The sequence below is a fragment of the Pteropus medius genome, unplaced genomic scaffold (assembly GCF_902729225.1).
Source record: "Pteropus medius unplaced genomic scaffold, Ma_sr-lr_union100, whole genome shotgun sequence".
Taxonomy (NCBI): Eukaryota; Metazoa; Chordata; class Mammalia; order Chiroptera; family Pteropodidae; genus Pteropus; species Pteropus medius.
The window spans coordinates 5,402,402-5,418,738 of record NW_024349505.1 but is presented as its reverse complement, the minus strand read 5'-3'; the positions used below and the strand labels follow the sequence as shown (position 1 = coordinate 5,418,738).

General features: G+C 39.9%; 1 long non-coding RNA gene across 1 annotated transcript in view; it reads left to right on the top strand.

Moving 5' to 3' along the window:
* The first annotated feature begins 1,375 nt into the window (after nucleotides 1–1,375).
* Nucleotides 1,376–16,337, top strand: part of LOC120618106 (uncharacterized) — a 65,998-nt gene continuing 51,036 nt past the window's right edge. Inside the window, exon 1 of the long non-coding RNA XR_005657145.1 lies at nucleotides 1,376–1,497. This is a non-coding gene — a long non-coding RNA (uncharacterized LOC120618106). The remainder of the gene's footprint in view (nucleotides 1,498–16,337) is intronic.

The window sequence follows — 16,337 nt, the reverse complement described above, 5'->3', positions numbered from 1 at the left end:
GAAACTTTGTTAACATAAGTACTTTCTGAAATTGTGTGTATAGATGAGTTGTGCTATCCATCACATGTTATTAGGCTAGGAAAGGGGGGATTATGAAAAATTTGTTTTCAAAAAGGGCATTGAATCTGATAAGATAGAGAATTATTGAGCTGAACGAATAGTGCCTGAAGGTTCATTGGCTGCACTTAGTCATGGTGGGGAGGAGGGGCCTGATCAAACCGAAGAGAGGGGCATCTGTTTCTTAATTGAGGAGACAATTTCTTTCTTCACTGCTCTAAACAGATGGGGCTTGCAGCCACCTTGTGACTATCAGGGGACAAAGCTACACACTGAAGTTTCCTGAGCAGTGGGGTCCCAATTCTGAAACACACATCTGGAGCCTGCCTTGTGTATGGAGTTCAGTATGTGAGATAATATAATTCTTAATTATTTAAGCCAGTTTTAATTGTTTCTTAGACTCAAAGCCAAATGCATTCTAACTGTAAAGAGTGAGATGAGAGACTACTGGCTGTCATCATAATCTCCTCTAAACCATTTGATTTTTTAAAAAACGTATACTTGTATTATTGCCAAAATTTTGTTAAAATCAAATTTTAATAGATCCTTATTTTTTTCATAAGGGTCAAGGACCAGTGATATAAATATTAATCTTTTTTTTTATGCTTCATAAAAACTGAGAGGAGCTTGGGTTCTTAAAATTTCAAAGACTAAATCAACCGGTTTATTTAATCGGTTCAGTTTTTTTAAAAAATAGAGTTAAATCTGTAAAAATTTAAATCTTTTCATGATCACAAAGGTAAACAACAGTTTAAATGGCTCCATTATTTCACGTTCCTATCAGTCATAATGCAGTTAGGATATTATAACGTTAGAATTTAGTAACTAGTAATATTGTACCAAAACGTGATTAATACATTGTGCAGCCAGAACTCAGAAGCAATTTTTAATCCTATAAATAGCAAGACTCTGCACAAAAGAGGGTCATATTCCTGGCAAACGAGTCACAGCTAACATTCATCACTGACTAATGTTCATCAGCGTTTAACACATTAATGGACTGTCTTTCTGTGGGCTCTTCTTAACTTACAGTTCTTTGTGGTACCGTAGAAACAGCATGTTCTTTCAGGCCAAACTCAGGCTGAAATCCCAACTTGGATACTTACTAACCCGGTAGCTTTAGTCAAGTTACTTGATATTTGGAAGCTTCAATTTCTTCAACTTTTATATTTAAAACCAAACTCTTCCATTAGATTGCTGTGTAGATAGAATTTATATCTAACCATGTGCCTGCCTTCACATAGTAAGTAATCAATACATGTTATTTTTCTTTCTCCTAATTTTCCTCATTAGAACCTCAATGATCAGAATAGAAGAGGGAACCTAATTATGACCTGAGTGAAAGGATATTCAGAAAAGTCTGTGAATACCTGGTAAGCTGGTAAGACTGGCCTTCAGAAACCTGTTTGCATGACTCTATGAAGCCTCCTGGGAAAGAAGGTAAGCTTTGTGCCACTGGATCAGACACAGTAGAGCATGTTTGGGGTACTTACAGGACTAGACAGCAGCAGTCAGAAGCTGGACAGAACATACCTCTGAAAAGGGGGTTGAGGGGCTGGGAGACCCCCCTCACACACATAGAGCTCATTGTCAGAGGGGAAAGGTGATACAGTCAATGCTGATCTTGGTTTTGTTTTGTTTTGTTTTCCCAGTCACTGTCTGAAGCCTGTAAGAACAAAAACAGTTTTTACTGTTTTAAAGTCTCTAACTCATTTGGAGATGGGTATGCTGCTCATGGTCACCTTAAACAAACTGCAGGACAAAGAGGTTGAAGTCATTCTCTGTCCTCTGCGTCCCTCCTCATACTTCTCCCACAGGACAGCTCTGGCACCTGAAGAGCTCAGAGGATTTTTAGTGAGGCCAGTGGAGCTATGGGGGCTCAACGTAGTGGCTGACCTCCTGGGGTGCTGTCTACCTGGCAAAGCAGCAGAACTGACTGTGATGCACAGAATATAGGGAGCAGCCACCTCTGGGAGCAAAAAGGAGGGCCCACGTATTCAGCTACATGTGTGAGACACAGGCCCCCAGACTACACCTAGGTGAGGCTTGAGATTATTGTATCACATTGAGGGGGCATGGAGCTATCCACAGAACAATATTTGAAAATCATTGCAACTCAAAATTAAAAATAATTATTTGTGGGAGCATATACATTATATAGCAATAAGATATACCCCTGAAGCTCATTTATTTTATGATTGCATGTACTTTTTACCACCTGGAAATTCTAAAAAGCAAAGTGTTGAACAATCATACCTAACTGAAAGAAAAAATGAAATGAACCATTGTTAGTTTGGCGGTGAGGTGTCTGCTCAGGTAGACAATGTGGACAAGGATTCCGAGTCACATCTTGGCCATCACAACCACGCTTATTCACAGTAATAATCTCTAGTCATTCATTGAGCACGTGCTTCATGCCAAGCTCTGGGTTGTGTATTTGGAACATAATATGTCATTTATACTTTTCTGTTTAGAACTGCAGCTACCTGGGGTGGGTATGATTATCCCCTGGTTTAGATGGGGTTCCAAGGGTTTCCATGACTTAAGTCACTTGGCTTAAGTAGATGAGTTGAGATTTAAACATAGGTCTTTCCAGCTATAAACCTATGCTCTAAACCATTCTCTAGAATTTCTCACCTGTTTTATGATCATGTTTAATTCTAATTAAAATGTTGATAACCAGGCCCATGCCTAGGTCTTTAAACTGGCATCATTGGCACCACCTGGGAACTTGTTTGAAATAAAGCAGCCCAGGTCCCACCTCAAACCCACCTAGTCAAAATTTGCATTTTAAAAAGATCCCCAGGCAATTTGCATACATATTAAAGTCTGGGAATTACGACCCTGCAGCTATGCTCACCTTCCCTGCCCAGGTAACTTTCAACTATATTCGTTAGTATTAGTCCATTGTCTAAGGTCCTCTCACAGCTTTGAGGAAGGACTAGCTAATGCAAAATTTATTCATTTATCTCTCTGACTGGATTGATATAATATCAAAATTGCGCAATTCAGGCAGGCCAATTGCCTGATACCATGATTACCCCAAAGACTGTTTAAGAAAAAGTCTACAATTAAACAGAAATGACCTCATTCACAAAGGTTGCGTGAATAACTACAGCCAGCATTTGTTTTTAAGACAGGCCCGAAAGTCCATTTCATGCCTATCCCGCCCTCCACCACCACAAAGTTAACTCAGTGTGAAGTCAGGCTTGCACCAGCTGGTCGCTGCCTATTTGTCTAAGGAAAGAATTCCAGGATAGATCATAGTTGTAAGAGAGTGAGTTTTCAAGGGGCCTAGAAATATTAAGCTTTGAATCATTCTTTACAAAATCCAAAACAAAAAGCTGTGTGTTACTGAGCATCTAAAGAGTTTGTGGTAATTTTGAAAGAAGTCTTTTTTTTTTTTCCATTGTTGTTCCTGGCACCTGGGACTCTTATTACCTCAGAACATTGTGAGGGAAAACGTGAGTTAATTTGTTCCTAAGATGACAACCCATGTGACATCTACGGTATGTGCTTTGCAAAACAGTTCAAAGGCTTGGTTTAAAACCTTTCCTGGATGAGAGGGAAGGAAACCAATTACCAGAGAATGGTAGTAATAATTAAGACAATGTTATGATTCCCTAAAAAAAGCCTGGGTTATGAACAATGAACACTGTGGCATATAAATTACCTGAGAGCAGAGTTTAATGATGTGTTCTTTCTTATTAATTGCTCGTTTGGTGACATGGTCTGTAAAAGTTGTATTTTAAAAGAAACAAAAGAAGTCCACAGTCTCATCGTGGTCTTGGCAAGCATCACACATTGCTAAATTTTATGACCTTGGAGTGTCTTTACCTAACCCAGCATTTATCAACATGAACTATAATTTGGTTTTATATTTTTGTATGATAACCATGAAATACGATTCCATATGGAATTTCCATAACTCTAAATGGTCTTCTATTAAATAGCATAAGTTAAACTTTATAATTTAGCACACTGATTATGTTCACTTATTCATGTAAAATGTTCCCATCTTTGATATTATCTCTTCTAAATCAAACCCAAAATAAAATTGATTTTGTCTGGATTCATATATTTTGGGCCACAGACTGGGTTTACATGCAGCTGCTGAAGCAGACTGCAGCGAGCTAGATATGATCATTCTGGCCATCTTCCCAAACAATCCCAATCACGGAGTCTAAATGCCAGATTCACGGAGTCTAAGTGCCAGATGGAATGGTACCGTGGCCGCAATGATGGGATCACAGCTCAATCAATCAGAGAGTGTAACTGACATCTTTCCAGCTTCACCAGCTGGTGGGTGAGAAAAAGTATTAACATTTACAATACTGTTTCCTAAATTTCAATAGCTCTGGGCCTCCCCCGCCTGTTTACATAGGTAGACCACTTCTCTTTAGAGATACCCATGCTTAAATATTTCCGAGTCTTTCTAGGAAAGCTTATAGGTATAGACAAAGTTCCCTGGTTACCACCAGGTTTTAGTTCTGAGAAAGCCTGCTCTTTCTTCAAGAGATTTTCAGAGAAAGTTTAAGGCTTTTGTTCCATAGAGGAGTCTGAGAGTGGCTTGGTGCTTTTCTTGTAGTAACTGCTGTCCCCCTGCCCCAAACTTTTACTACAAGGGAGGTTTTCTCTAGTCTCTTGCCTTGTCCTCATCTCTCATGAGAACACTCGGTGAGGTCTACAGGGAAAAATCTGCTATTGCGTCTGCAGCTACTAGGGGTTCTGTAATCTAATGCTACCTCATACTTGGCCTTATACAATTTGTTAAAAATTTTAACTTAACTAGCTTTTTCTTACTAACTTATGTGGTATTGAGCATCTGCTCCAGGTAAGCAACCTCTTAAATTCCATTTCTTCTTGGAGGCACCTGTCTTTTCTTACGTTTCAGGGTAATTGGTTGCCTTGGACTTAGCAGTTTGATGGGTTCAAGAGGAGTTATGATTCTGTAGATTGTCCAGTTTTTTCTTGTTGTACGTGCAGAAGTGACTCTTCAGTTTTCTATATACTCTTGATGGCTTTAAGAGGAATTATGATTCTGTAGATTATCCAGGTTTTTCTTCTAAGCGCAGGAATGACTCTCAAGTTTTCTACATCCTAAATAAAAAGGAGGTTATATTTTATCCCAAATGCAGTTGGACTCCATATGAAGGGCTTAAGCAGAAGGTCAATTAGACTGGATTTATATTTTTAAAAGATTAAATTTCATAGTTATTGGACATCTGCTATAGGTCAAAGACTGGAGTTTCCAAGATAAATTTTAAAATAGCAAGAAAAATGTCTTCACATAGTTCATAATCATGCAGATAAGTTTTACTGACTATAAAAAATAACTAAAAAACATTTCAATGCAAGAGCTCTAAGTGAATGTTCAAGCGGAGAGTTCTGGAATAAGTAAGAAGAGACAATATAATTTTGGTACATAGGGATAGTTATGGTAGAAAAGGACATTTGAATCGTATCTTGAAATTTAAGTAGGCTATGATTTGTTTCAGAAAACCTTGAGTAAGATGAATATCCAAGGCTTTCCTGTAACTTGCTTTCTAAATAAAATTATTTTAATTTCTTATCATTTATTTCTAGATAAAAATTAGTTGCTAAGAAAGGAAGGAAAACATTTAGGTTTACCAACCAGCCAGTATCATCACCACCACCAACTAATATCTTTCTTCTTATCAAAAAGGAGTTTCTAGTCCTTGATATCTATGAATGATAGCTAGTTTGTTGACATCGAACAACAGGAGTAATAAAGAACAACTCTAGAGGTTTATGATTGTGTATTGTTGAACTTCCTAAACTGGCTTACTATTATTATTCCCTTGAATGCTTTTACAATGGAGCTCTCAGGGCTTGGTATCTAAAGTCTCAGCTTCATGCTGTGGAGGTCAGGATTGTGTACTTTTGTAAAGCTCTTAAGACGAATCTGGAGATCAGTTGTGTATGACAAGTGGATTGTGTCTCATATTTACAATTTTTAAAAATCTTAGTTTGGATTCCTTCAAAAGCACATTCTGAGGCAAAGACTTGATTGCAGACTGTTTATTTGGGAGGTGATCCTAGGAAGCATAAATGAGGAAGTGGGGAAAATAAAACAGAAAGGGAAGAAATCAATAAAGCATGATTCAATGAGCTCTTTGCCCCTTGGGCATGTGGGTCTTAACCCCACGGGCACTTTCTGAAGAGCCCAGACACAGTCCTTTCTGTGAGGTCTGCCTCTGGACAGCCAGACAACTCAGTTTGTTTGCCGTATTTTAACCACTGTATTCCTGTTTTCAGGGGGTGACCCCCTGACCTGAAGGCCACCAACCTATAGCCTATCTAGTGTCCTATGGGATAAAAGATACGCCCAGTTGACCAAATTCTCTCAGAAGAACAAGGCACTTGGTAGGGATGTTTGAAACTGGGTCAGATGCCATGAATTATAGGTGATCAGCAAGCACATTGAAGCATGAGAGAATAAAGATACCACTGGTGAGACATGGAAAGGACGGCCAGCCTCTAAAGCTTTCTAAGGTAGCGATGACTTTTCTGTTTTTGTTCCCATGAGACACAACTGAATAACTATACCTATTCATCTTGAGACTAAGTTGTCACCTGTTCTTGGGGACTGGTACAGATGTATCCTTCTAAAAAAGAACAAATCAAAACAAGACCTCCCATTACTTGTGGTAACTTGAGTGGGTCAAAAGGGTCTTGACTTAAACGATTAAGGAGAGTAGCTGCAGAGCCACAGATGGAAAACAAGGCACGAAATGATCTCACAGTCCACAGCTTTAAAAATCTGGGAGCAGATAATCAGAGTTGATTGTAATATAATTATGATGATTAGTTCTAAGTAAGAGCACTTTTTCTTTCACAGAACTGTTAACCCTGTAGTCAATATAAACTAATCATAAAATTTTTATGCTCAAATGCAGACTGTATAGAGAGCAGAGCTTATTTTCATAGAATTCTTCTAATGTATTTCCAGAAACCCGAGCCAGTCATATGGATTGTTTTTTATGTATGCATATTTTCTTATTCCTTATATAACTAATTCAAGGGGAAAATATATTCAAATGATTGTTCTTTTTAGGATATACAACGAACAGAAGCGTGGTGTGTTTATTAGACTGGGTCTGGTAGTCAGTTTCTCACAGCCAGTCATTAATACCCAGGTAATCCTCTGGTCACAGCTCATCTTTGGAGCAGAGAGCTTGGCCTGCTGCAGCTGCCTCAGGGCAAATTCTGTCTTTAGATGAGCTTGCTGCTCTTGCTGAAGTCAGTGGGAAAGGCACCCATCCATGCACGTGGAAAACTAGGTTTTCCGGAACTTTTTTTTTTACAAAGAGTAGCTTTCCAGGGGTAAGAGTAGTACAGAATGGGATCGACAGAAAGGATGGAGATTTTTAATGACTTGATAGTCTGGATTTTTATTATATTTATCTTAACAAATATTTATCACTTTGTGTTTAGCATTGTTCTCATCATTATTCACTGATAAAGAGAAATGTAAGACCATAATTTTCCTCAGAAAGTCTACACTAGAATTGCATGATTAAATATGAAACAAATCAACGTTTCTATGGCACTACATAATTTACAAATTGCTTATATGCATGAGTGTATTATATATGAATATATGTTATAGATAATACATACATATCTATATATACACCTATATTTGTATCCATCTCTTCTCTTATTTAATTCTCACAACCCTTTAGGGTAAGTTATGCCATTTTACAGGCATAAAAACATAAGTCAAGCAAACTTGCTCAAAACCCCTGGTGTACTATTCCACACTATGTAATCAAATTTGTGTATGTGTTCATCTTCCCCAGTGGACCAAGAGCTGTTGAACCTGGACAGTGTCCTCTTTACCTTTATATCGCTAGCACATAGCAGTGGTTGATCATTATTAAATCTCAGCCCCTGGTCTCCAGGTTACCTACATTGTCACAGAACAAATGTTCTCCAGGCTTCCTGAGGCTGCTCATCAAGTCATCTCTCCTGGTGCCTAGAGGTCCCAATGCCCCCAGCTGTGCTGCATTTCTCAGATCCTAGATCAGTGTGCTCTGCCTAGGTTTCCTCTGTTCCTCCACCATTATTCCCTTAACTTTTCACCTGCGAACTACCTGCTAGATGCGAAGGCTTCAGCTCTCTCAAAGACCATCGGCAAGTTTCCCAATAAGTCCAGCTCATCAGAGCTGAGGAACACAGGACAACAGTAACTAAAAATTCTGAGATCAGTTTATAGATCAGTTTCTATATTCATTTCTTTATACATATTCTTTCATTTATACTTCACAAGAACCTACATATTATTAAAAAGAGAAAATAGGTCTAATAGAAGTGGTGATTTGCCCAAGATGACACAGAGCTGAGCTGGGATTTGAAGCCAGATCTCTCTGATTCCTGTGTCCTCAACCATTAAGAATAAATGGACTGCTTATGTTCCTGGATGCCCTTGATAAAGGGTCTGCCTTGCTTTGGAATATTAAATAGGATGTTTAGAGAATGTCAATAAATCTGTCTAAGAGCAAGATAGTGGAGAGGACTTTGCAATTATTCATTTTCTTTCTTTCTTCCTTTCTTTTTTTTCCCCACACCCTCCTCCAGATTGTGAGTTCCATAAATCTGGGACTGGACTTTATTTGTTGCTGCCTTATGCTGAGCACATTGCCAGGAACAAAGTAGGTGCTCTAAAAATGCTTGATGAATGAATAAACGAATAGAGGAATGTCCTAGCCCATATGCAGTTTGTTCTTAAGCTTATGGCCTTTCAGTGCTGATGTCCCATTAAACCTTGTATGTGACATACTAACCACCATGATTTCTTCTGTGATACAATCTCATTTCCTCAGCCACTGGGTATAGAGCTTTTCTCCAAAAGAAAATAATTTTAAAAATAGCTATCACACGTCTGATAATGAAAAAGGAGGGACTACACTTTTGAGGGCAGCACATAGAATTATTTTGGTGACATTCATGTAGCCTTTACCAGAACTTTAAACAAGACGTCGAAGGAGGTAATGTAGGGAGGGGACAAGAGAACTAAATGTCAAGTCAAGCTATGTTCATAGACTGCCATGTGCTGATCAGCCCTATGTCCAGACCAGTTAGACGAAAGGCTTTGTGGAGGGAGAAGGCATCAAGCTCTTTAACTCTGGAAAGTAAGGTGTGTGGGGCAGAAGGAGTCATGCCCAGGGTATATAGTTAGGCAGCATGAACTTTCTGTGGTCTCCACAGACATCAACAATAGGGCTTATTTTCAGTGACTAGGTCAGAACTATATGGACTGTGGAGAGTAAGGGATAAATCTTATGACTTGAGTAGCAAGGTGAGATGAATGGCCTTGCAAAAGACAAATAATTCTTTACATTCCAATAAAAGCAGGTATGTATGAAATATTCACATTTACAGTGTGCTTTACTGTGTGCCTCGCTCAGTGCCAAGTGCTTTCAGTATAAGTACCTACCATGTTTTTAGCATATCTTATGTGCCAAGCAGGGTGCTAAGTGCTATAGGAACACACCTATTTATCTTGTACTTGGGAGAGCATGCTTGAGCCTGCACTTTTACATATCTTATTAGAACCCTGCAGGACACAAACTATTGTTTTATATTTTTGTACATAAAGAAGCTAGGGCTCAGAATGGTTAAATAACTTGCCCAGAATATCAAAATCAATTAAGTGAAAAAGTTAGAATTTCCTCTCCGGGTAGTGAGCCTGTGATCTTTCCAGGACACCTACTATAATTTGCATGAGAGCAGAGGGCACATCTTTTTTCTCATCTTTATGCACCAAATATTAGAAACATAGCAACTGTGTTTCTGCCACAATGAAGATGAGCACGGTGAAGAACTGGGTGTGCGACTCTTTGCTAACAATGTAGCTTTACTTTCAAGATGAATTCCTCAGCTCTAGCCACATTTCATTGGCACTTTGGATTTCCTGTTAGGTCCAGAGCTCATTAATCCTATTTGCCTTGCTTTCTCTTGCAGTAGCCACCTTTCAGGAATCTGTTTGGAGTCACACTGGTACTTAAGACAGTTTGTGGTCTTGAGGTTTGAAATTCCCTGAGCAGCCAGTTGGGGACAGTTCTTAAAGGTAATTAGCTCAGTTAACCTCCTTGTTCTCTAAAGTCTCTAGAGCTTGGCAGGAGAAGCTGTGGAAAGTGTGAGGTAAGGAATTGAATTCATCCTGCTCAACAGTCATCAGTCAGCAGGATGAAGTGCTTTCTGACAGAGCGAGCTGGCTGCCTTCTGTGTACAGAATAGCGCTATTGCCTGGGGTTATGTCAGGAAGCCGGTGTGCAGTTCTAGCCATTACCTCACTGTCCCTCGTGAGATTCATGGGTCCTAGAAAGAGCACAGGAGCTGGTGGAAGGGCTCCAGCTCAGCCCACCTGCCTCCAGGTCAAGGGGCCAGGACACAGCCCTGGGAGCTCTGACAGTAGTGTCACAAATCAGGAGACCTGGCTGCCTTGGGGGAGACTGAAGCTCTAGCCTGGTGCCTGTGTAGCACCTTTATGAGCTGGCCCTAGGAAGGCACATCTCTCATGGAGCAATCGCACATATTTATTGATGTGGAAACACTGATCTCATTGTTTTTTAAATAACAGACTGTCTTGATAATTCAATAAATTCCAGGCATTTGCAGCTGGCTCCCAGAAATCAGGAGAAGGAAGCTACCTTCATCTTAAGGTCTCTAATAAGAACTTGACATTACAGAACACTTTTCTGAAAGAACCTCAGAGCCTTAATGTAATTCATCCTACCCTTAATTTACAGGTGGGAAAATGGAAGCATCAATTAAGCAACTTGCCTGTGGCACCAGAGTAAGTCTAGGGGCGGGGTGGGGAAGGTAGAGCCTAGACAGAGAGTTTATATTGAAACACTGTACTTTCTGCTCAATTTTGCTATGAATCTAAAACTGCTTTAAAAACTAAAATTTATTATTATAAAAAAGGGTTGAATCTGCACCTAGCCACTCTGATTTCTCCCTAGGCAACCCCTGTTTTGTTTGAGTGACTGAAGATGCCAGGTCCTAGGATATTCATAACCTGCAAGCAGTCTTTATTCTCCCAGCTCTGCTAACAAACCTAATTGATTTGCATTCATTTTTTAAAAAGTAATATAGTAACTTTCTTTTCAGCAACAACTAGAAAGACCCGAGGTAGCTTTCTGTATTGACTGTCTGGTACTGTGCTGGGTTGCAGGGGTGAGGTGTAGAGAATGTAATTTTGAAAGTACCTACATAATATGCTAGGCTAATAGTTTATCCATTGCATCATACTGTTTTCCTCAATGTAAAGAATAATTTCCAATTTGGTTTCAGTTTTTAAATTCGGATTGCTACATAATGTGTTGAATTAAAGTGCAACATATGTACCAACTATATTTTCTTTTTTTCTCTCTTACTTCACTGACTGTTCCTTCTCAAGTCTCCTGGCCTAGATCCTCTTCATCTCCCAGACCTTTTGGCACAGGAGTGCCTGAGGGCTCAACCCTTGCTCCTCTTTCCCTCTTTAACCAAAATCACTACCTTGGTGATCTCACTCGGTCTCATGGCTTAAAGTACCTTTTCAAACATAAGCCTTCATTCTGGACCTCTCTCTTGAACATCAGACTTGCCTGGTTGACATCTTCAACTCAGCATCTCAGAGAAAGAACTTCTGACTGCCTCCCACAAATCTGTTCTATTCGCAGGCATCCCATATCTTTGATGGTAACTTTATCTTTAAGGGTTCAGATTAAAATTTTGAAGTTACTCTGGACTCCTGCTTTTCTCTCTCACTACTCATACCACCAGTCAGGAAATCCTATTGGCCTCTAGCATCAAAGTATATCTATAATCTAACCACTTTCTCCCACCGCCATTGCTACCACTGTGGTCTGAGCCAGCATCATCTCCAACCTGGATTCCTGCAAGAGTATCCTTATTCTTCTCCCTTGAGTCTATTCTTAACATGGCAGTCAAAGGTGTTATCTTAAAATATTAAGTCAAGTTATCTCACAGCTCTGCTCAAAATTCTCTAATGCCTTCCTATTTTCCTCAGAAGTCCACACAGTGGCCTCATGTCTCCACATCACACAGCCCTTCTTATATCCCATTGCTCCCTTCCCTCTCTGAGCTCAACTTCTACTATTTTATCCCTTTATAACTGTGCTCCAGTCAAGATCCAGCCATCTTGGGTTCTTGCCTATTCTTGCCAAGCACACTTCCACCCCAGGGCCTTTGCACCATCTGTTTATTCTGTTTGGAATGCTTTTTCTTTAGATAACTGCATAGTTATCCCCCTCACCTCCTCTCAGTTTTTCTCAGTTCTCAAGATAGCAAACTCTCCTTTCTACATTAACAGAAATGAGAGAAGAGATGCTTTTTAGATTAATAAAATATATGTATATATTTGTATATAGTTGTTCTCAAAAATAGGAGGGGAACTCTCAGCACAACAAAACTAGGGAATACTTCCTAAAAGATGGAAAGCAATGAGGTTGGATTAGAGCACAAAACTGCAGCTCAGGATGTGAGCAATGACAAATAGAGTGCATTACCATAGAAGGTGGAGCTGGAAAAAAACCTGAAGAAGGTGAGAGGGATAACTATGCAGAATCTAAAGGAAGAGAATTCCAAACGGAAGAAATAGGTGGTGCCAAGACCCTGAAGTAGAAGTATGCTCCACGGGAACAGGCAGGGCCTCTGCATCCAGAGGCCATGGAAGCATGGACCAGAGGAAGATCCCAAGACACCCAAACTTTTACAACTCTACCTCTGTCTTCTCATGCCTCAGAGAGCATGTAGGACTCATAATTCTGGGGCCCAGACTCCAATATGGCAGATGTCAAGAAGATTAAGGAATGCGAAAAGGTAAGTCACAGCATTTAGTAAGAGATGGTCGCTGGGAACCCTAAACAGAATGAGGTACCAGTATATTTAGAACAAAAGTTAAATTTTAGGATTCATCCACAGAATCTGAAAGATCAGGATCAGGATCAGTGGGTTTAAAGTTTAGACTCTAAACTACTAGCGTAGAGGCTTGGAGGTCTAGCAAAAGGGAGCTAGTATGCAGGGGAAAAGATAGTCCTCAATGTAAAGGCTAATGTAAGCTGGCCTCTTACTCATGTATGTCCCTGTTAAAAAAAAATGTTTGTCAAGCAGGAAGGAACTCCTTGGGGGCGAGGCCCAGGGTGTGCACTTGAGAGAGGAGAGAGGCTCTGGAGTTTCGGAAGGCTGTGAGGAGGTGGGGAGGTGAGAAGGGAGGAGAAGAGAGCACTGTCCGAGACCTCTTCAGAAATGCACTTCGCCTCCCATAGCCTCGCTCCCTTGGGCTGGGATAAGGATATCCCTCTTCTGTGCACTCATTCTAGTTCTGTGATGCCAGCAAAGCAACCAGGGAGGGAGAAGAAAACTTTCTTTTTAAAGTTTTCTCTCTTTTTTAAAAAAAGTTTTTTTTAAGTGAACTTGTTTATTTGTATTTGTTGTATTTACTTGTATGAGAAAGATGTAATGTTATTTGGTGTTCTTCATTAAAATCAGCCCGCGAATTATCTGTCCCATCCTGTCCCATGTAATTATTAGGCAATGAAGTCACTTCATGACATTTTCCAAAAGGGTGTCTTAGTTACTTGTGTTTTAATATAACTTTAATATTCCTTGAAAATATATGACATGGCACACTTAAATAATCAAATAACACCATATTTTATAAATAGTTATACATTATAACATATTACAGGAAGTCTAAGATGGGAGAAAATTAGATCTCTTCAACGTCAACTTGTAAACACAATAGAGAAGTGTTTATATAATACTTTGACCATAAAAACATCAGAAATTGCTATGAAAGTAAAACCCACTCATATCACTGTTTCATAATACTTTATCCCCTACATTTCTGTGAATAAAGCCCTGGCTTCCTGCCCTCAGCTGAGTAGTTTTCACAGACACTTTTTTGGGAAATGTCATAATGTACCTTCGCTGTCCAATAATTACACAGGACAGGATGGACAGAGATTTGTGGGCTGATTTTAATGTAGAATACATAATAACATCACCTCCTTTTCAACTCCTGACCTTGTGGAATCACCATCTCCTTTTTCATTCTTTTTTCTTATTTTCAGTTTAAATAGGTTAAGTCTTAGTTCCTTATTTGGCTGTTCATTCATTCTCTTATCTATACCCCAGTTATTTAGTGCTAGACGCTGAGCTAGGCTCTGAAGCCAGAAGACAGTAACGCACTGCCCATATCCTCAAGAAGCCTGCTGGTCTGGTGGGGGAGACAAACAACGAGACAATTCCTGGGCAAGGTGTTAAATGTCATTATTGTCACCTTTAAGAGTGCCCAGAGTAGACATTCTAACCACCTTCAAATCAGTTAAGGCAAGTCCACTTGCACATACCCCTAAACTAACTCTGAATTGAAATGGGATAAGAGAAGGGCATTCAAGCAGAGAGAATGGATTTCACAAGGGCTTTAAGACTGAGATGGCACTATCTAGGTGGAGAGCATCTCTGAGTCTCCCAGGGACAGAGAGCTTTTCTAAATCTTCCTTGTAGAAGGAATCAGGGAGCTTCCCTGGTATGGAGATTCCACTTCATCACAGAAACTCAGCAACCTGTCTTGGGTTCCATGTACTGGCTCCTCTCCCATGGCTCTTATAAGGAAAGCGCATTTCTCTGCAGCTCAGAAATATACACAGGAAGGGTGAATACTGAAAAAACTCAGATGTGAGTAATTGCGATGAACATAAGGCAAGCTGTCCATCGCCCTTTCCACGTGGGGGAAAGTCTGACACCTGCCGGGCACTAGATAGATGCTACTGTTTCTGCTTCCGGAATAAACAAAATGGCTACTTAGTACATGCCCCAACCAGCAAGAGGTCCCCAGTGGGAAGCAAATGTGAGGCAATGTTCTGGAGCAGACGAGGAAGCTCTGTTTCCCACTGCCTCTATGTGTTGTGGTTTGCGGGCTCCTGGAAGACTTGCCTGAAAAATATATCAGTTGACCAGTCTCTTGAGTTTCCCACTGGTTAAGGTTTTGAAGATATCTGTTAAAATGCACAAATATTATCATGGTGAGGTGATCCATAGGTGATATCAGATAGTTGCCCTTAGTATGAATTCAATGATACCAAGCGGGATCTGAGGAATAGGATACAGAAATAGGCAAAACTTAATGGAAAGAAGGACATTCAAAGAAGTATGGAGCATGGGGCAGAGTAGGTAGGGGTGGTAATAAGAGGCTATGTGCATCCTTTGGAGAAAGGGTTTTCCATAAGAGCAGATGGTTAAATGAGTAGGAGAACAAACTTTCCCTCTCACAGCTTTGCACAGGGCCAGACTTCCCATATTAAAAAATTAGAAGCAATACCTTTTGTCATCCTTTGACTGATAGCACAACACTTGGATTCTATCTTACAGAAAGAGGTAACAACTCAGAGGTGACAAGAGCCTAGTTTTAGATGGACTATGGTACAACAGACATCGCAGAAGCCTAAATGTTATTTAATAATGATGAAATGAATTCCTGGCATCATGGCTGGTTTGCTACTTCCTGTTTAGAAGAAGTTCTCTGACATCATTCTTCATTTCTTTTCACCTATTTCTCCCTCACTATATATATATATATATTTTAAATATTGCTGTGTAATAAATTACCACAAATTTTATGATTTAAAACAACATACATTTATTATCTCACAATTTCTGTGGGTCGGGAATTTGGGCATCACTGAGCTGAATTCTCTTCTCAGGGTCTCACGAAACCGAAGTCAAGGTGTCAGCTGGGCTGCAGTCTCATCTGGAATTTAACTGTGGCAGAGTTTACTTACAAACTCATTCAGGTTGTTGATGGAATTCATTTCCTTGTGGCTGTATGATCAAGTGCCCCAGGCTTTCGCTGGCTGCAGGCTAGAGGTGAAATTTCGGTCCTAGAGCTTCCCTGCATTTTCTAGGGTCACCCATCATTTCTTGCCACGTGGACTTCAATATGGCTGCTTATTTCATCAAGTCAGCAAAGAGAGTTTCTTGCTCCAGTCTGCTAAAATGGAATCTTTATGAAGTAATAACATAAAGTAATCCTGGCAGTGACACCTCATCACCTTTCCCACAGTCTATTGCTTGTTGGAGTGTGTCCCACCCACATTCAACAGGAGGGTATTATACAGGCAGTGGACACAAGGGGGAGGATTTATGGGAGACACCCTAAGGTCTGTCCAGCATATCCACTTCAGTATTGTGCCTTGGTGGCCTCTAACATCCTCCTCTAAATTACGTTTTTATCCTTCTCT